The 21,227-nt window shown below is 42.9% G+C and overlaps 1 protein-coding gene across 8 annotated transcripts in view; it reads left to right on the top strand.

Moving 5' to 3' along the window:
* The window catches only part of LOC115167370 (ankyrin repeat domain-containing protein 11-like), a 138,059-nt gene that overhangs the window by 1,899 nt on the left and 114,933 nt on the right, over window positions 1–21,227 (top strand). The window lies entirely within an intron of this gene.

The following is a 21,227-nucleotide window of genomic DNA, read 5'->3' as shown; positions in this document are numbered from 1 at the left end:
GCTGTGGAATGGTATGAATATTTCAAGTCAACAAGTCGTCACAACAGTAAGGCTTTGACTTCTGGTTGTGGGAGAGCATGAAAAGAAGGGCAAGGTTCCTAACAAACGACCACTCTACTTGGAGTAGACTGTGGTTGATAACATTTTGGTGCAGTATCAGTTCTGTTGAAAACACTGCAGTGGAGCTGCTGGCTGTATTTCCTTACAGAGATACTCTGAGCTCTTCAGCTTGTTGGGCGTTCACATTGAAATTCATTGCAGACGCAGCAATGCATATAATCCCCCACCACCTTTGTCAAAATGTTGGAAGCGCCAATTTCATGTATCTTAGTTTCTGTAGTTATTTTGCAACTTCGTCCCCCTTCATTTTTGATGTAAATACTTCTTGGCTCTGTGTTGGATGTATTAACTTTCTGCAATATGTAGCCCTAGTACCCTTGTACAACACACATTACTTGATGTATACGCTTGTACACTCCCCATGTTAGTTTCAACCAGAGTGTCGTGTTGTGTGTAAGCCTGAGACAGGAAATTGTGTCCTGCCTGGGTCAGTGAGGTCAGGAGCTGTGTTGAGAGCTGGGATGTCTCAGAACGATTTCCTGTTCAAGGCAGCCATCCTGTGTGACCTGTCTTCAGCTGCCTAAGTGAACCTCTTTTACTCAGGTTCAGAGACCGTGGTTCCTGTTGTGTCCTAGCCCAAGTCTTCTGAGCTTTAGCCTATTTGTGGTCATGGCAGTGCCACTATTTGACATGGTCCCACTGTGCCCTCTCCTGCCTACAGTGTGTAACATGACACCTTCAGCACTGTCAGGTGGGCTAATAACGGGCACAAATATAAATCGCGGTGGGGAACAATGAGCGTCCCTCACAATGCCTCTCTGGCAGTCTGGATTGGACGGCCTTGCTCAGTTTGGTATGTTATATCTTGTGTAGAGGAGAGTGGCGTGGCTTCTGCAAGTCTGTACTTCCTCCGTCTTGCAGCCCTCTACTGTGTTTACGTCGCTGCTGGGTGCGACTATCTAAACCTGCAGTGCAGGAAAGACACAGCAAAACATCAGAACTGCGACTGTCTGTGGTTCGTCCCACCACATCCTCTCTCTACGCTTTTGCCCTGAGGTCAGTGTGCAGTAGCTGCATTGCCGCCACGCTTGTTGTGACATACAGGGCTGAGAAACTGCTCACCTAAAGATGAACAATGTTTATACACAGGCAATTGTTTCCATTGGCTTGAGTCATAGCTCTGACAAGCTTTTGGATCTTGAATCACAATGTTTTTTTAAATTTTTGTTTACTCTGGTTCCAGGCCACATGTTTGAATGTGGGAAGGAAGGTTTTGTTATGATGAGAAACCCAGTCATTTAGCTGGCCCCACCAATACTGTGGACACTATTTAGGTATAGCCAGTGTTCCACATTGGCCAGCAGTGCTTCAAAAGCTTCTGTGCCCACAGAATGGAGCTTTTACATTTTGTTGATAAAATCAAATTTTATTTGTCACGTGTGCCGAGTACAAGTGTGAAATGCTTACCATGCTACATTATGTGGGTCCACCGTACTGACAGTGCCTGACATAAGCAGCAGTAGGGTGCGTGTTGTTGAGGTAACCTACTTATTCTAGTTGAAATGGGAAAGAAGAACCCATTGTGTGTAGGCACAGGGAGAATACAGCTCAAAGTCCTCACACGGTCTGGCTTCTTCCTACCAAACTCTCTCCCGGTGCTGAGTGTTGGTCTGTTGGCAAACAAGGATGTCTACTCCTGCTTCTCTTTTGTTCCTTTTTTTCTTGGCGGTGTCAATCATTTATAGCTTTCTCTCAGCTAGCGCAATCTCTCTGGACCGTCAAATGCCATTTAAACCTCTTTGAAATTGGTTCCCGACCCCACACACACACACACACACACACACACACACACACACACACACACACACACACACACACACACACACACACACACACAAATAACAACATGGCTGGACAGGGAAGCCTCATTTGGGGTTTGGGTAGTCCTCTGTCTGATGCCTCCTCTACTGGTCACAGGTTTTGCTCACGTCTTCCACTGCAGCACTTTTGATAATATTTCTTCCTTGACTCTTAGATTAAAGGGAACGGGTCTCCCATCCTCTGGTTTGCTGCATTTTTAAAACAACTTTTAACCGTTTTGTTTTTGATCTTTTGGTAAGGGCACACTTGAAGTAGAACATTTTGTTATTGCTTTTAGGTGAGAGGCACGCAGTGTTATTTTTCAGAGAGCAATACGTTTTTTTCCAAACATTGTCATGACGCAAACGCTTTAATGATGGGCTTTTGCTTCCTTGTTTACAGATGGATACTGTTGTACTTTTGTATATTTCCTCCCAAAAAGTGCAGCACTTTATGTTCAAGAAGTTGTTTGCGTATGAGAGAGCAGTTACTGTGTTGCGTGTGGGGGAGGCTACAGCTTTGCTAACATGGGCAGATGTGAGCTGGGAAGGATCACGGGGGGGTGGTCGTGTAAAGCTGAAGACAACAGTTGGTGTTTTGATTGGATGTGCTGAGCACTTTGTGATGTTTTATCCATACGTGGCACTGAGAATGTCCTTTTGTAGCTGGCCTGGCTGGCCAGTTCTTCAGTCACTGCCTGTGAGCCCCTGAAAGAGGAGAGCTCTGACGTGTCCTCTATTGCTGTCTGGGCGGAAAGAGGCCAAGCTCGGCTCACATGGAATTGCTTGCCTTGCTTCAATCACTCCTCACTCTTAAATGTTTTATTCTTTCTTTTTTTTCTCCTCTCTCTCTCGGTTGCTCAAATTCTAAGTGAGCAGAGTTTTATCCAGCGTTTTGAAATGCCTCTCGATCACATACAAAAAACATGCTTGGGTGGAGGACTACCATTTTAGAAATGAGTTTAGGCTACTGGCTAGAGTTGTGCCGGAGAATTAGAGCAGTAGCCAGTTGAATTGCCTGTGGGTTGTTGTGGGCTCGTATCTCCCCTGTGATGGGGTGGGTGGGGGAGCGTGGCCTGGCTGAATCTCAATCACTGGGGCCTTCAGCTGGGGCCTTCAGCTCTGCTGTCCTTTTGACGGGGCAGCTGCAGCCATTCAATCGTCCCATTTACATTGAAATGCAGCGACAGGAAGGGGGAGGGGGACGTGGGGCAGTGCGTGACAGAAAAGCAGACCTAACCAAAGAGGACGTCCACCACGGGGCCATGACGCTTTGTTTTCACCAGCCGTGGTGCCATATACATCACACAAAGGCCCTAAGCACCCTCCTTTGACCACCAAGGACATTTTCACCACTCAGCTATTCTTAAAAAAATATATATATATATACACAACCACGCTTTGATTTGTGGAGTTTGTTTGTTGGTCAATCTCTTTCCAACAATTAGCAGCTGAAGTTTTTGTTTGATTTTGTGCTTTGCACATTGCCAATGTATTTTAACCACACATTTGTTATGATTCTTTCATCACATTGTTTCCACCATATTCTCTGGCTTGTTTCCACTAGCCTATACTCTGGTTGTTATTATGCATTGCATTCAGTCCTTCCCGTTGCCAGTTCTAATGGGTGTCATACTGTGATCTTGGATGTTAAACTAAGCCTGCACACAGGAACTTTCTGTTACTCATTAGGGTTTGATAGACAACTGTGTTTCAGACAAATGAGGCCACTGTGTCATGACTAGGTTGGTATAGCTAGCTTTCCAGGATTGCTTGAAGCTCCTTTGTGAAGTGTGACACTGATTTAGAGGCTCTGTCTGGTGGGGTGGTGGGTTGTTTTTCTACATGCTGTTCATTTGGACAGGTTTATGTTTGTCGTACTTACCCTGTGGGCACCTTCACCTAACTGTTGAGATTGCCTTGCATAGTTCCTACTAAGGTTAAAGCATGCTTCAGTTTGTTTTGCACCCAAATACTGTTTCCTCTTGAAGCCAAGCCAACTGCCCTTCAAACCAGTTAGTGGTGTTTGAGTCTATAGATAGTCAACCCCTGCTGGATGAGGTGCTGGTTGACACCTGCTTTTTCTAAAGTGTCTCATACTGTGCATTCGGAAAGTTTTCAGACCCCTTGATCTTTTCCACATTTTGTTACATTACAGCCTTATTCTGAAATTGATTAAAAATATATATATTTTCCTTGTTAATACCCCATAATGACAAAGAAAACAGGGTTGTAGCCAATTTTGCATATGTATTAATATTAAAAACCGATATCTCAGACCCTTTACTCAGTACTGTGTTGAACCACCTTTTTTGGCAGCGATTACAGCCTGGAGTCTCCTTGGGTATGATGTTACGAGCTTTGCACACCTGTATTTAGGGAGTTAATCACGTTCTTCTCTGCAGATCCTCTCAAGCTCTGTCAGGTTAGATGGGGAGCGTTGCTGCACAGCTATTTTCAGGTCTCTCCAGTGATGTTCGATCAGGTTCAAGTCTTGGCCACTCAAGGACATTCAGAGACTTGTCTCGAATCCACTCCTGCGTTGTCTTGGCTGTATGCTTAGGGTCGTTGTCCTGTTGGAAGGGGAACCTTCGCTTCAGCCTGAGAACCTGCTCCCGAGCGCTCAGGACTTCATCAAGGATCTCTATGTACTTTGCTCCGTTCATCTTTGTCTCAATCCTGACTAGTCTCCTAGTACCCGGCAGCTGAAAAAGTTCCCCACAGCATAAAGCTGCCACCACAATGCTTCACCTTAACCTGTTGCGGAAAGACGTTCCGCTAGCGGAACCCCTTGCCAACAGCCAGTGAAATAACAGGGCTCCAAATTCAAAACAACAGAAATCTCATAATTAAAATTCCTCAAACATACAAGTTAGAGGTCGACCGATTAATCGGAATGGCCGATTTGACCGATTAATCGGAAGGGCCGATTTCAAGTTTTCATAATAATCGGTATTTTTGGCCACCGATTTGCCCAATTTATATATTTATATATATATATATATTTTTTTTTAAAGACATTTATTTAAAAAAAAAAAAAGTAAGATTATTTTTTTTTTTTAACTAGGCAAGTCAGTTAAGAACACATTCTTATTTTCAATGACGGCCTAGGAACGGTGGGTTAACTGCCTTGTTCAGGGGCAGAACGAAGATTTTTACCTTGTCAGCTCGGGGATTCAATCTTGCGACGTTACGGTTAACTAGTCCAACGCTCTAACCACCTGCTTTACATTGCACTCCACGAGGAGCCTGCCTGTTACGCGAATGCAGTAAGAAGCCAAGGTAAGTTGCTAGCTAGCATTAAACTTCTTATAAAAAACAATCAATCAATCATAATCACTAGTTAACTACACATGGTTGATGATTTTACTAGTTTATCTAGCCTGTCCTGCGTTGCATATAATCGATGCGGTGTGCATTCGCGAAAAAGGACTCTCATTGCTCCCACTTGTACCTAACCATAAACATCAATGTCTTTCTTAAAATCAATACACAAGTATATATTTTTAAACCTGCATATTTTGTTAATATTGCCTGCTAACATGAATTTCTTTTAACTAGGGAAAATGTGTCACCTCTGCAACAGAGTCAGGGTATATGCAGCAGTTTGGGCCGCCTGGCTCGTTGCGAACTGTGAATACTATTTCTTCCTAACAAAGACAGCCAACTTCGCCAAACGATGATTTAACAAAAGCGCATTCGCGAAAAAAGCACAATCGTTGCACGACTGTACCTAACCATAAACATCAATGCCTTTCTTAAAATCAATACACAGAAGTATATATTTTTAAATCTGCATATTTAGCTAAAAGAAATCCAGGTTAGCAGGCAATATTAACCAGGTGAAATTGTGTCACTTCTCTTGCGTTCATTGCACGCAGAGTCAGGGTATATGCAACAGTTTGGGCCGCCTGGCTCGTTGCGAACTAATTTGCCAGAATTTTACGTAATTATGACATAACATTTGAAGGTTGTGCAATGTACCAGAAATATTTAGACTTATGGATAGTTTCCGGATTCAACCATATTAATGACCTAAGGCTCATATTTCTGTGTGTTTATTATAATTAAGTCTATGATTTGATATTTGATAGAGCAGTCTGACTGAGCGGTGGTAGGCACCAGCAGGCTCGTAAGCATTCATTCAAACAGCACTTTCGTGCCTTTTGCCAGCAGCCCTTTGCAATTCTTCAAGCATTGCGCTGTTTATGACTTCAAGCCTATCAACTCCCAAGATTAGGCTTATGTAACCGATGTGAAATGGCTGCCTAGTTAGCCGGGTGCGCGCTAATAGCGTTTCAAACGTCACTCGCTCTGAGACTTGGAGTAGTTGTTCCCCTTGCTCTGCATGGGTAACGCTGCTTCGAGGGTGGCTGTTGTCGATGTGTTCCTGGTTCGAGCCCAGGTAGGAGCGAGGAGAGGGACTGAAGCTATACTGTTACACTGGCAATACTAAAGTGCCTATAAGAAGATCCAATAGTCAAAGGTATATGAAATACAAATCGTATAGAGAGAGAGTCCTATAATAACTACAACCTAAAACTTCTTACCTGGGAATATTGAAGACTCATGTTAAAAGGAACCATCAGCTTTCATATGTTCTAAGAAAGGAACTTATACGTTAGCTTTTTTACATGGCACATATTGCACTTTTACTTTCTTCTCCAACACTTTGTTTTTGCATTATTTAAACCAAATTGAACATGTTTCATTATTTATTTGAGGCTAAATTGATTTTATTGATGTATTATATTAAGTTAAAATAAGTGTTCATTCAGTATTGTTGTAATTGTCATTATTACAAATAAATAAAAATTGGCAGATTTTAATCGGGATCGGCTTTTTTTGGTCCTCCAATCGGTATCGGCGTTGAAAAATCATAATCAGTCGACCTCTAATACAAGTATTATACACCGTTTTTAAAGAAACTTCTCGTTAATCCAACCACAGTGTCCGATTTCAAAAAGGCTTTACGGCGAAAGGATACCATTAGATTATGTTAGGACAGCGCCTAGACAAGAAAAACCACACAGCCATTTTCCAAGCAAGGAGAGGCGTCACAAAAAACAGAAATACAGCTAAAATGAATCGCTAACCTTTGACGATCTTCTTCAGATGACACTCCCAGGACTCAGTGTTACACAATACATATGTTTTGTTCGATAAAGTACATATATATATATATATAACATTTTTTTACATTGGCGCGTAATGTTCAGAAATGTTTTGCCTACAAAACCACCGGTAAATGAGCACATCAATTTACAGAAATACACATCATAAACTTTGATTAAAGATACAAGTATTTTACATAGGATTAAAGATAAGAAGTTTAATGCAACCGCTTTGTCAGATTTCAAAACAGCTTTATGGCGAAAGCACGTTGTTCAATATTCTGAGTACAGCGCTCAGCCATCAAAGCAAGCTATACAGTTACCCGCCAAGTTGTGGAGTCAACAAAAGTCAGAAACAGCGTTATAAATCTTCACTTACCTTTGCTGATCTTTGGCGGAATGCGCTCGTAAGACTCCCAGTTCCACAAGAAATGTTTGTTTTGTTCGATAAAAGCAATATTTATGTCCAAATGCCTCCATTTTGTTTGCATGTTTACTTCAGTTTAGCTCACTAATCGAAATGCACAATGCGCGGGCGCAGAGGCAAGACGAAAAGTAAAAAAAAGTTCCATTACAGTTCATAGAAACATGTCAAACGAGGTCCATAATCAATAGACCACGGCCCTTCTCCCCCAATTGCTCAGTTTGGCCGGGCAGCCTGCTCTAGGAAGAGTCTTGGTGGTTCCAAACTTCTTCCATTTAAGAATGATGGAGGCCACTGTGTTCTTGTGGACCTATAATGCTTCAGAAATGTTTTGGTACCCTTCCCCAGATCTGTGTCTCGACACAATCCTGTCTGATCTCTACGGACAATTCCTTCGACCTCATGGCTTTGGTTTTTGCTCTGACATGCACTGTCAACTGTGGGTCCTTATATAGTGTGTGCCTTTCCAAATGATGTCCAATCAATTGAATTTACCACAGGTGGACTCCAAGTTATAGAAACATCTCAAGGATGATCAATGGAAACAGGATGCACCTGAGCTCAATTTCGAGTCTCATAGCAAAGGGTCTGAATACTTATGTAAATTCTAAACATGTTTTTTCTTTGTGTGTGTGTGTGTGTGTGTGTGTGTGTGTGTGTGTAAATGAATGAGGAAAAACATGTATTTAATCAATTTTAGCATACGTCTGTAATGTAACAAAATGCGGGAAGGGAAGGAGTCTGAATACTTTCCGAATGCACTGTACAGTTAACTGGAATGGTCCGCTTGAGGGAAAACACCTTCAGCACTGAGTTTTCATACTCTGAGGCCAACATCGACTCGACAAACCAAATTGGGGTTTGGTAAGTCAATGGGAGAAGTAATAAAATGTGTCCTTTAGTAAATTTTCTCATTCTAAAGGCAAAACCTAGAGTGGAGCTGATGCCTGTCACTACAGCCTTGTTAAACAGCCCACTAGCGCTAGCTAATGCTACCTAGCAAAAATCGGTACTTGGAATCAAAGTATCAACATAATATTCAGATAAGTAACTTGACCCCCCCACCCCATCACTACTGTTTAGGTTATCATGATAGTCCCCATGTTCTTGTTTTGATGTTGAGAATGTTAATCATCCTACTGCCAAATGTAGGCCTACTTTCATTATTTGTCCTGCGTGTGTCAAACTCCACTCGGTAGTGTTGCTTTTTATAGAAACACGCCAGCCTTATCTTGCTGGAGTATGTATGTAAGTAGGACAGAACAATTTATTACTTGCTAATTATGTATGCTTCCAACGCCATTTTTCACCCACAATTGTGGCACAGATGTTATTTTCCATATAGAAAGCCTTACATGCCTGTACTATGCCTTAGGTTTGAAATTCCATGCTAATTTCTCGGAATCATGTCTTGTTTTGAACATAGCACAGGAGATTTTGAAAATCTTGGCTGATCCTATGGTCTCTAGTTGCCGGTTTTCAATTTCATGTGGAACTTACGGTGCACTTTCAGAGAACCATTCCAGTTGCAGGGTCCACATTGTAATCTATTTAAGGCTATTGCTGTTCTATTAGGAATGTTTTACATAATGAATTATTCAATTGTGTATACCAGGGTTATTTTTGGAGCACTTGAAAGTGCAGTAAGAGGGCTGACCAGCCACCCACTGAGAAACTTCACAGGGTCGAGGCCTGCAGTGCCCCTTCTTGCTACTGTCAGTCAGTCAGTCAGTCATGCTTATCTGCATTCCTGGCTGGCCCCAGCACAGCCAGGTGTGGCCATGTCATGCACAGTCATGCTAGCTAAACAAACACCCTCCTGAACCACACATACACCCACACCACACAGACAACTAGAGCTGGGAATTGCCAGGGACCTCACAATAAGATATTGCGATTCTCATGAGTCTATATGTATTTCGATTCTGCAATAATATTATTATTATTATTTTAAAAACTTTTTTGTGATTTGATGTTCCAAATGTATTGCTCACTATAGACTACCGGTCAAAAGATTTTAGAACATCTACTCATTCAAGGGTTTTGATTTTTACTGTTTTCTACATTGTAGACTAATAGTGAAGACAACACTATGGAATCATGTAGTAACCCAAAAAGTGTTCAACAAATCAAAATATAAGATTCTTCATATAGCCACTCTTTGCCTTGACAGCTTTCCACACTCTTGGCATTCTCTCAACCAGCTTCACCTGGAATGCTTTTCCAACATTCTTGAATGAGTTTCCACATATGCTGAGCACTTGTTGGCTGCTTTTCCTTCACTCTGCGGTCCGACTCATCCCAAACCCAATCTCAATTTGGTTGAGGTCGGGTGATTGTGGAGGCCAGGTCATCTGATGCAGCACTCCATCACTCTCCTTGGTGAAATAGCCCTTACACAGCCTGAAGGTGTGTGTTGGGTCATTGTCCTGTTGAAAAACAAATGATAGTCACGCTAAGCGCAAACCAGATGGGATGGCATATCGCTGCAGAATTCTGTGTAAGCCATGCTGGTTAAGTGTGCCCTGAATTCTAAATAAATCACAGACAGTGTCACCAGCAAAGCACCACCACCTCCATGCTTTACGGTGGGAAATACACATGCGGAGATCATCCGTTCACCCACACTGCGTCTCACAAAGACACGGCGGTTGGAGTCAAGCATCTCAAATGTGGACCCATCAGACCAAAGGACACATTTCCACCGGTCTAATGTCTATTGCTTGTGTTTCTTGGCCCAAGCAAGTCTTTCTTCTTGGTTTGCTTTTAGTAGTGGTTTCTTTGCAGCAATTCGACCATGAAGGCCTGATTCACGTGGTCTCCTCTGAACAGTTGATGTTGAGATGTCTGTTACTTTAACTCTGAAGCATTTATTTGGGCAGAAATTTCTGAGGCTGGTAACTCTAATGAACTACCCAATAGGGCTCTCCTCTGTATACCCCTTTACCTTTTCACAACACTAACTTTTTAAGAAGGCACACCTGTTAATTGAAATGCATTCCAGGTGACTACCTCATGAAGCTGGTTGAGAGAATGCCAAGAGTGTGCAAAGCTGTCGTCAAAGCAAATGGTGGCTTTGTTCAAACCTTTTTTGGTTAGTACATGATTCCATATGTGTTACTTAATAGTTTTGAAGTCTTCTAGTATTCTACAATGTAGAAAATAGTAAAAATAAAGAGACACTCTTGAATGAGTAGGTGACCGGTAGTGCATGTCTGCTATATAGACACGAGAGAGCATGAGAAAATGAGTTTTGATCAGTCATGGAAATAAGTTCTTGAAACACGTTGGCTTACTATTTAAAAAAAAGGTTGTAGAACAAGTTATAGGGTGAAAGTTAGTGCACCTTTGACACAGGTACAGCTGACTAAAGCTACCTAGTGATTTATTTATTTTACAAATCGATACTTGGTCACATCACTACAAACAACTTTTCTGCTCAGGATGGTCTAGCTAGCTCGTGTCTCTGCTTAAGGTGCTGCTATACTTCCTCACACAGTTGGCAAGGCACTCTACCTATGCATAGCTCGAGTTCTTCAGGAAGCGCTGTTCACCGGAAGTGAAGGGCGTTGGAGCTAACTGTTTTCCTCGTTTCCTCCATTGAGTAAATCACTGACACACTTGAGTGTGTTTGGGGGAGGGGCTATGCGGTACCAGTGTTTTTTTTCCCCATCCCCACTGTTTCTGCAGAGCTTGGTTTGCCAAGTCATAGGTTTCCTACAGTGTCTCTGCAACATGTAAATTCTGAGTGAAAGAAGGCTGTTGTGAAAGTTCACTTCTCCTTCAGTGAGAGAACGCCAGGTATGCAGCACCTCGAATGTAAGGCAGGAGGTGGAGAGACATCTCTCTTTGAATCTGTGTGATCAAAGCCTCTGCAGCGTGCACTTCTTTAAGCACTTTTTTAGCAAACATGCTCCAACCTCAGATTCATCTGTGCTCGTTGGGATGCTGCAGCCGTGAAGTGTGTGTTTCCTGGCAGTGGAAGGTTAGAAGAATGGCTAATGGTGCTGCTGATAACATATGCATGGCCTTAGATTCCAAACAAAATGACTCTTCAGCCAGAATAGTCAGCCTGGTAGCGGCTGTGAGCTCTTTTCTTTTCATTTGACACTGCTGTGATACTGATTCTTACCACTTAAAAAGACAATATTACCAAGATTTTAAATGGGCTAAAGCTTATTTTTAAAACATTTTTTACGGCAGTAGACATGCTGCTCTCCTTTTTGCGACGTCACCATTGATTTCTCTCTAATCTAAAAAAGGAACAACATGTTGACATACGATTCAAGCTTAAACGTGTATTAATCTGAATGTGTGTGTGCCCTTAAAAGAGAGAGAGAGCGAGGCGGTATGAGCACAGAATGATAGTGGAGAGGTTTGTTATGAAGGGTTATTGCGTTCCTTAATGACAACCTGTCAGGCCTAGCTGTAGTGTTTTGTACAGCGCTGCATGCCAGCCCTGCCTGTGAGAACAGGAAGTTGATGCGTCTGTCCCACAACCAGGCCCCATGCCCAGCACCATCAGTGCTCTAGTGGTGAAGTGAGAGTGACCACCACGGCCGTAAGCGTGGCCTCTGCCTGTTAGAGTCCTGTGTGATTCTGTGTGTGAATGAGTGTTTGGTAACACCTCCGCACCTCGTGTTGTTCTGAGCCCTCTTAAGGCTGGCTGTAGCTGCAATCTGTGACGTTTTCAATGCTTCATCTTCCAGGTGGTACTTGGGAAGCAGAACTAAATAGACCCTTCAGTAGGGACCACACACACAAGCATGTACACGCATACTGCCACACAAATGTTCCCCATCCCCTCTGTGGACTTGGCAGTAATTTCTGCCCAGCCTTAATTCATGCATATCCACTTCTTCTGGGCAGACAGGTTTCCGATGAGGAGAAAATGAGAAATCACAGGGACTGTGTCTGTTAGAGGGGGAGGGTGGGGGATTGGTGGCTGGTAGTTTGGCTCCTGGCTGATGGGGGAGGATTGGAAGTGACACAGAGGACAGAGATCCTCTGAAATGCCTCCTCCGCCCCACACACACCTGACACCCACAGTTAGCCAATAGCCATGGTGGTCAGCTACCGTTACAGTGAGGCCCCTGTCCAGGGACGGCGTGCCTCTCAAAGCTATGGGAATGGAAATTCCCTTCAGAGCACATTACCACCCGGCCCATACTGCCTTGATGAGGGAGAAGAGTGTTGACTGTGCTTAAACAACCATAACAGTCATTGGTTTCTGCACCACAGGTATTATGTCCACGTCCTGTAAGTCAGCTGGTGTAGCAGCAGATTAGATTAATCGGTTGTGTCTGGCTGCCTGGCTGAGAGAGAGCTGGTGAGTGGGTGGATGGCTATGGGCAGTCTTAATGCAGAATTGATTTAGGGTGGCTGTATGGGGATGATGTGCCATGTGCTGCTGCCTCCACCTCCCTCCCTCCCATCTTCAGATTCACTCAGCCATCATTGAAACCCCTCTGCCTTTGCTGCCATGGGAACAGGAAATGACAAACAAAATGGTCCTTGAAACGGTCAGGTAGGCTCTCTAGCAGCAGATATAACATCAGTGAGAAAAATACATCTTCGAATGTGAGGAATATATTTTTTCAATGTTTTACTTGGCTGTCTCTCTAGGGTAATTGGCCACCTCAGTTCCTATATACTTGGGTGAGGGGAGTCGTTGCTGCTAGTATAACCTACGATACTGAGGCCATTTTATGGGTTTCTGAGAAGCTTGTCACAGTTTTCCTCATGTCACATTCCTTTCTCATCATAATGTCACTCTTAAGGTGTCCGCATGCTTCCCAGCCGATATAGTTGGGAAGAGTTTGCATATATTACGACGACATTTTGATGTTTTTGTTCGTTTTGGACTTCGATAAGGTTTTTTTCCGGCTGTTCGGTCACACATTTTTCTCTCCGGGCAAGCTGAAGTCTGTAGGGAGTCTTCAACGAAGTGTGTGTAGTCATTCAACGAGAGACAACTCGTCCTCATGCAAATGTTTTAACTTGAGAAATACTGCATCAAACATCCTAGCTGGCTTTTTCTTGTTTTTCAAGCAACCATCTTTTAAGGGAGAATGCAAGCACAGTTTGTCTAGGTACCAGCCGAATTGAAGCATGCTGACGCCTTTACTCCCCCAGGGCTCGTCCTCTAGTAAATCTCCTCAACCATGTTTTCCATTCCATTTTTAATCACCGCCCTTTCTGTTTCTCTCTCTCTTGGTCTCTCGCTGCCATCTCTCTCTGCATTCGAAGACCGTGTCAGTGCACCAGCCAAGGCTCCTGCAGCCCTGTTCGTCTCAGAATGTTAAGTGCGTGAGGCTGCTTATGCAGTGAGCTGCTCCACAGAAACACAGCGCTGTTCCCTTCCCTGCCTCCATTTCTGCTGTGACTCAGTCAGATGTTGTTTACTTCATTATTTCAGTGCAGCCATCACAGGTCCAACATGAGGGGGCTGGAGATGGGTGGAGGATGATGCTCATTTTAAAATGTTTTCTCATACATGTAGCCTCTCTTACCAGATGTGTTCTACCTATTGGTTTCCTCTGGGCGTATCAATGTCAAATGATGAAATGTTGGTGGTAATAGTAGTGTTAATTATTCTGCTACACCATCTCTTTACACCTTTCATTCTTTCCTGGGGTTCAAATGGATTTAAACCCCTTAATTGTTCATGTAAAGAGCTACCCACCCATCCTGTCAAGACATGGAATATTATTCTGAGAGAAGTGCGCTTTGGTTTATTAGGTAACTTTTCGTTCCAAGATGGCGTAACAGTCGGTCGTGTGTTGTGTTTGTCTTATCCCGTGTAAGTAGCCGTTTTTAAAAATCTTTTCTTGTATACATTTTAATCTCACTTTCCATCTACGAACTAAATATACTTTCCTGCAACCCACCTCACCCAATGTGGTACGGATCTGCTGTTTTTATTCCTTATAACTGGAACCTCCGTCAGGAGCTAGCCTGCTAACTAACTACTAGTCTTTGTTAGCCACGGCTAGCGGTCTTCACCTTTTAGCTTAGACACCGCCAGCTTTAGCTCGGACAATACATGCCAGTCTGCTCTGCGTGATATCAAGCCAGAGCATATCGGACTGCTTCTCCCTACCACATCACCGGATTCCTGCCGCTTTGGATCATTACACCGGATCATCGCAGCAAGCTAGCTGCTACCGAGTGGCTACTGTTAGCTAACGCCTCTGTCCCGAAGCAAGCACCAGTTAGCTTTGATCTAGCCACGAGCTAGGCCCATATACCAGCTAATTCTAGGGCAACAATGCCTCTTTTGCCTTTTGCCAATTGGTGGAGCCCTGCCGATCCATCACGACTGGTCTGCCGACATGGTCGCCTGATGTGGTCTCAACGTTGCGATGCCGCCGAAGACCCATCTTGCCCCGGCTCGCTAGCTTTCTACGCGCCGTGTCTCCCACTCGCCTAGCGTAGTACTGACTACTGAACGGCTCCCTGACTCACCTATTGCTGTCCTTTTGGACCCGATGATCACTCAGCTACACAGCTGATGCCCCCTGGACTGTTTCAATCACGGTACCTCATTTTGTTGATCTGTTGGCCCCAGCCTCGAACTCCGGTCTTGTATGTACCTAACTGACCCGCTCTGCCCGTTCATTGCCATTTACTTGTTTTAGCTCTCCTGATCAGCACCTGTGACTGCTTTATGCCTCTCTCTAATGTCAATATGGCTTGTCTACTGCTGTCTCGGCTAGTCCTTGTTTTATTTCACTGTATAGCTCTCAGTCCCGCTCACCTTGCCTTATATCTCTTTTCTCCCACCCCCCACACATGCAGAGACCTCACCTGACTTAACTGGTCCCACCAGAGCCGAAACCTCTGTCACTCAATACCTAGGTTCACCTTCACTCTACTCCCATCCTGCCATACCCATGTCTGTACGTTATGCCCTGAATCTATTCTACCACGCCCAGAAATCTGCTTCTTTTATTCTCTGTTCCCAACGCATTAGACGACCAGTTCTTATAGCCTTTACCCATACCCTTATCTTACTCCTCGTCTGTTCCTCTGGTGATGTAGAGGTAAACCCAGGCCCTGTAGACCCCAGTACCACACCTATTCCCTAGGCGCTATCATTTGTTGACTTCTGTAACCGTAAAAGCCTTGGTTTCATGCATGTTAAGCATTAGCTGTCAGATGAGCTTACCGATCACTGCACCTGTACACAGCCAATCTGTAAATTGCCCAACCAACTACCTCATCCCCATATTGTTATTTATTTCTGCTCTTTTGCACCCCAGTATCTCCACTTGCAGATCTACACATCTCACTCCAGTGTTTAATTGCTAAATTGTAATTATTTCGCCACTATTGCCTATTTATTGTCTTACCTCCCTAATCTTACTACATTTGCACACAATGTATATAGATTTTTCTATTGTGTTATTGACTGTAGGTTTGTTTATCCCATGTGTAACTCTGTCAGACTGCTTTGCTTTATCTTGGCCAAGTCGCAGTTGTTAATGAGTACGTGTTCTCAGCTGGCCTACCTGGTTAAATAAAGGTGAAAATAAAAAATTAAAACCATCTTCCTATCCACCACTGCTCTCCAATGAATAATACGGTAAAATCGGAAAATAATATGTCTTAAATGTCATGGCTAAATCTGCGCAGGCATTCTAACAACCTGGCATTCAGCCTCTGAATTGCTTCTGCAGAGGAGTGTAAATGTAATATCGATGTACACATCACCGTGGTGATGGCGATGATGGGCTGTAGAATGAGATGGGGGTTGGAGTTGGTACTGAGAAATGTGCTGCTGAGTTTTAGATTAGGGAAGACTATGGGGTTGGTTTAGATTTTTTTTTTTTTTTGGTGCAATTTCTGAAGTCTCCATTTTTGGGTCTTCTAAAATGTGATGGTTAGGGAGCTGGGGGGGGGTTAATCTGTGTTCTCTGACTGACCCTCAATCCACCTCTGCTGTTGCACTAGGGCATGTGTATGTGGTAGACAGCTGGTGGGAAGGGCATCAACCCCTCCCATCGTGTCTGTGAGCTAGTCAGTCACAAACAAGCACTCAGCCATGGTAGTGAAGATGTGTGTGCATGTCTGCTGCCTGCCTGACATTTAGAAAGTCTTTATGTTTTAAATAGGGGCCATTTTGAAATGGCAGTGTTATTGTCTGTAATTTCAGAAGACCGTATCAACAGGAGACCAGGGATGTCTGCCCCCCTGAGGTGAGGTTTGATTTCCTTTTGACCTCCTCGTCCACAACTCGCTCATTTATCATACTCACGTTTCCTCTTGAATTCTGTAAAGGGTTTTCTTATTTCTTTAAAAAGGAAGCATAAACTCCCCAGGAGAAAGCACACGTTTTAGATTCGGGCCAGTGGGAATGTGGGTTTCGCAGTACGGAGAAACGGTTACCTTGACAACAGCAGAATGTTGGGTGTTTTGCTGATGGAGTGTGTGAGCCCGGTGTGGCTGCACTGAACAAACAAGTAGTGGTCACTGTCAGGAATGGTGCTGACTCTCAATTCAACCCTCCTCTCCTTCCTCGCTTTCTTCCTTCATTTGATAAAATCCCTTCATTTCGTCCTTTTTTTATTTTCTAACATTATCTTCCCCTCACCATCTGGTTGCATCACTCTGCTCATCTTCCCTTCATAATTGTTCCTCATTCCATTTACATTCCGGTGATTTAGTAGACACACTTATCCAGAGCGACTTAGAGTATTCATCTTAAGATAGAATGCAGAGGGGATGTGGATGTCTGTATGACTATAATTCTTCCTATAGTATTAGACAGATGGACCCTTTATCCTTAAACTACCCTGGCCATGTTAGAGGCCTTCTTTACGTGGACCTTGGGTAATAATGCACGTCCCTTCAGATGGACATTTTTATGAAGTCCCTTGTTTTGGGGAGGTTCAAAGTCGTATTGAATTGGATTCCAGTTTAGAAATCAATGAGATCCATACGGTCAAAGTGCAATGGTCATTTTGCTGGAATGCCTGTTATGGGGGCCTAGTTGAAGGCACAAGCTTATCTTTTCCATATGCAAATAGCTTTTTTTAAATGATTATATATATATTTTTTTCAGTAGTCAAACTCTGTCATCAATATCATGTTTAGGACTAAAACGTAGCCCTATTTCAGTGTGTAGCTTTAAGTACCTTGTTGAACATTTTTTATTCTGCTAAGAACCTATCAAAGGCCATGATGTAAGAAAGGATGGGGCATATGTTATTGTTCATGAATAATCAGTAAATGGTAGGTAATTTCCCATTTCACTGCAACCTTTAGAATACAGAACATGTACATGGATGTGCACGTGAGTGCAAACAGCAAGGTGTGTTTGTGCCTGTGGTGTTGTGTTCCCGCAGTGTGAAAGGGCCTGTGGTGCTGCCTGCCTGGCTCTGTTCTCAGTCCTCAGTCCCCTTGCCTGCCTGACTGCTTCTCTGCAGCCTCGCCTGCCTGCGCTGGTGGTGAGGTGGTTTGGCATGCAGAAGCCAGCCTGATCAATAATGTAGATGGTTTTTGAAGAAGGGCAGTGTGCAGGTCTCTCTCACATGCAGCGCACATCCCTCCTTCCCTCCACTTCCCCCCTCTCTCAGGTGGCAGTGTCAGGTTCCTCTCCAATGTGGAGGACAGATGGGATGGCTGAATCTAATTTGCCTCAGTAAGATATTAAAATAAGCGTGCAGCTGATACTTGATGCTTGAAATATAGCAGACTGCCACTAGACTCTGGCGTCAGTCTTATTGAGCTGCTGTTGTTCAGAGCTGTAAGTTATTGTGGGGGCTTTGAGAGGCGGACAGGGTGAGATATTGGATAAGGTGGAAAATAGCATGCTCCCCTTGTTTGCATATCAGCTCTCACGGGTCATTTTTCACGCAGAAATGTCTTGCTGCGTTTTGTAAACGCAGATCTAAAATGCTTGTTATTGTAATATCTGTTCGTTATCAGACACATTTTGTGCTCCACTCTGTGAATTCACTAATGAGTATTCTATCACGAGACTGCACTCTGACAGATGTGTAGCTACTTTTTCTCCTGTCCTTTTCTCGGTGTAGTCTACTTTTCTCTGGTAAAATGATAGATTCATTTCAAGCAAAACATTAAGAAATATAGCTGGCTGCATTTTCTTCTATGATAAACATTTTCAAAATATGATGATCATGTGTAGTTTTTGCAAAAAATACCTTTTTCATTGGAAGCTCATTTACTTGTGTGGCTCCTGGCCAATAGCGTTGCGCTTCTGTCATCTGAAAATGAAGCTGTTTTCTGAATGTGTTGCACCAATGTATTTTCTGTGGAAAACTATAGTTGCAGGCCCCTGATCAGCAAAAAACCCCACCGACTTTCAATATAAAACGCAGGTTGAAATGGTTGAAACATTTTTTTTTGACTTTCTGCTTTTCGAAAATGCTGATTTCTGAACTCTTACGCGATCCAGGTCTCGATAGTAAGTGCCTGTGTCTCGTCAGAGGGTAGATGGAGGCTTTGCTTTTGTGAATGCGATCACGTTACTTTATACAGTATTTAGCAATGCTAGTTTAGGCTACATGTTCCTGTTTTATTTTGGTGAAGATGCTTTGTTACATTAAGCACTTTAGACATTTTGTGCATATTTGGAGTTTATATGCCCAGCGTATGAACTCCAGAAATAAGGCATTCTGTAAGGGTTCAGACACTCCAATAGCGTGATGGACGAGAGTACTTAGCACCTCTAAATGTAATTTGCGAGCCAAGTGGGCTCATACCCCTTGACTTAGTCCATATTTACAGCCTGAATTCAGAATGGAATAAATATTTATTTTTTTCACCCATCTACACACATTACCCCATAATGACAAAGTGAAAACATGCTTTTAGATTTTTTTTCTTCATATTTATTGAAAATGAAATGGAGAAATATCGGATTTTACCTGTGCGTAGCTCTATTCCATTTATTTATATATATATTTTTTGTCTTAAACTCCCTTGCCGATGACAAGTATACCCATGACATGACGCATTCACCACCATGCTTGAAAATATGGAGTGGTACTCAGTGATGTTGTGCTGTATTTTCCCCAAACATAATGCTTTGTATTCAGGACATATCGTACATTTCTTTGCCACATTTTTTTGCAGTTTTACATTAGTCCCTTATTGCAAACTCTGTCATTTAGGTTAATATTGTGGAGTAACTACAATGTTGTTGGTCCATCCTCAGTTTCTCCTATCACAGCCATTAAACTGTAACTGTTTTAAAGTCACCATTGGCCTCATGGTGAAATCTCGGAGCGGTTTCCTTCCTTTCCGTCAACTGATTTAGGAAGGACATCTGTATCTGTTATAGTGACTGAGTGTATTGATACACCATCCAAAGTGTAGTTAATAACTTCACTATGCTGAAAGGGATATTCCATGTCTGATTTTATTATTTTTACCCATCCACCAATAGGTGCCCTTTGCGAGGCATTGGAAAACCTCCCTGGTCTGTATGCATCAAAGCTGGGACAGAGAGAAGCTGTTTTTCAGTATGTCTCAAGGCCATCAGACTGTTAAATAGCCATCACTAGCACGTTAGAGGCTGCTGCCCTATATACACATAGACTTGACATCACTGGCCACTTTAATAATTGGAACACTAGTCACTTTAATAATGTTTACATATTTTGCTTAACTCATCTCATTTGTATATACTGTATTCTATTCTATGCCGCTCTGACATTCCTCGTCCAAATATTTATATATTCTCAATTCCATTCCTTTACTTTAGATTGTGTGTATTGTTAGATATTACTCCACTGTCAGAGCTAGAAATGCAAGAATTTCGCTACAACCGCAATAACATTTGCTAAACACGATTTGGTTGAATCTGTTTCAAATTCACTGCTCGACTGAGGCAGCTTACAGATAATTGTATGTGTGGGGTACAGAGATGAGGTAGTCATTCAAAAATCATGTTTAACACTACTATTGCATCCAACTTATGACATGTTATATTGTTTTACTCTGAACTTATTTAGACTTGCCATAACAAAGGGGTTGAATACTTATTGAATTTGTAAACATTTGTACAAACATAATTCCTCTTTTCATTATGGGGTATTGTGTGTAGGCCAGTGACATACAATCTCCATTTAATCACTTTTAAATTCAGGCTGTAACAACAATATGTAAAAAGTCAAGGTGTGAACACTTCCTGAATAATCGTTTGGGGGATAAAGTAGCCAGTCAGACGTCTACAGAAGGTGGGCTCTAAAACACGGCACGCTGAACTATTGATAGACAAATGCTAGATGCACATTCGGTGCGAGCCTTAAGTCACCTGGTTCCACGCCGCAGTCCCACAGCATAAAGAATAGAAGCCAATAAACGGCGCTGTGTGCACCAATGTTAAAAAATGAGGACCGCTAGAATAGCAGGCTGCCAACACAAATGATTCCTTTCACACACCCATGCCATACTACTTATTTATCATGTTTTGAATTGCTTTGAACTCCTACTTGTTTTTGCAGCCAGGTCACACATGATACAAGCCCGTATAAGACGTCTATCCATGTCTAAGGACATCAGGAGATTACATGAAAATCGGCCACTGGGGCAGCCGTGAGAGCTGTTACCTTCAAGGTTTAGCTGGGATGGCAGATGGATGTAAGCATCTGCCTCTGAATCCAAAGTTTGCAAGTTTGAATCCAGCGATAGAAAGTTGTTTTTGAGATTTTAGTTTTAAGTCTATCCCAAACCTTAACCATTCGGAGTTAATGCCTAACCTTATTCTTACACTTTGAAATTTGACATTTGCAACACATT

The sequence above is a fragment of the Salmo trutta genome, chromosome 29, assembly GCF_901001165.1.
Source record: "Salmo trutta chromosome 29, fSalTru1.1, whole genome shotgun sequence".
Lineage (NCBI taxonomy): Eukaryota > Metazoa > Chordata > Actinopteri > Salmoniformes > Salmonidae > Salmo > Salmo trutta.
Note: the sequence above shows the minus strand (reverse complement) of the source record. Positions and strands in the feature narration are given on the sequence as shown.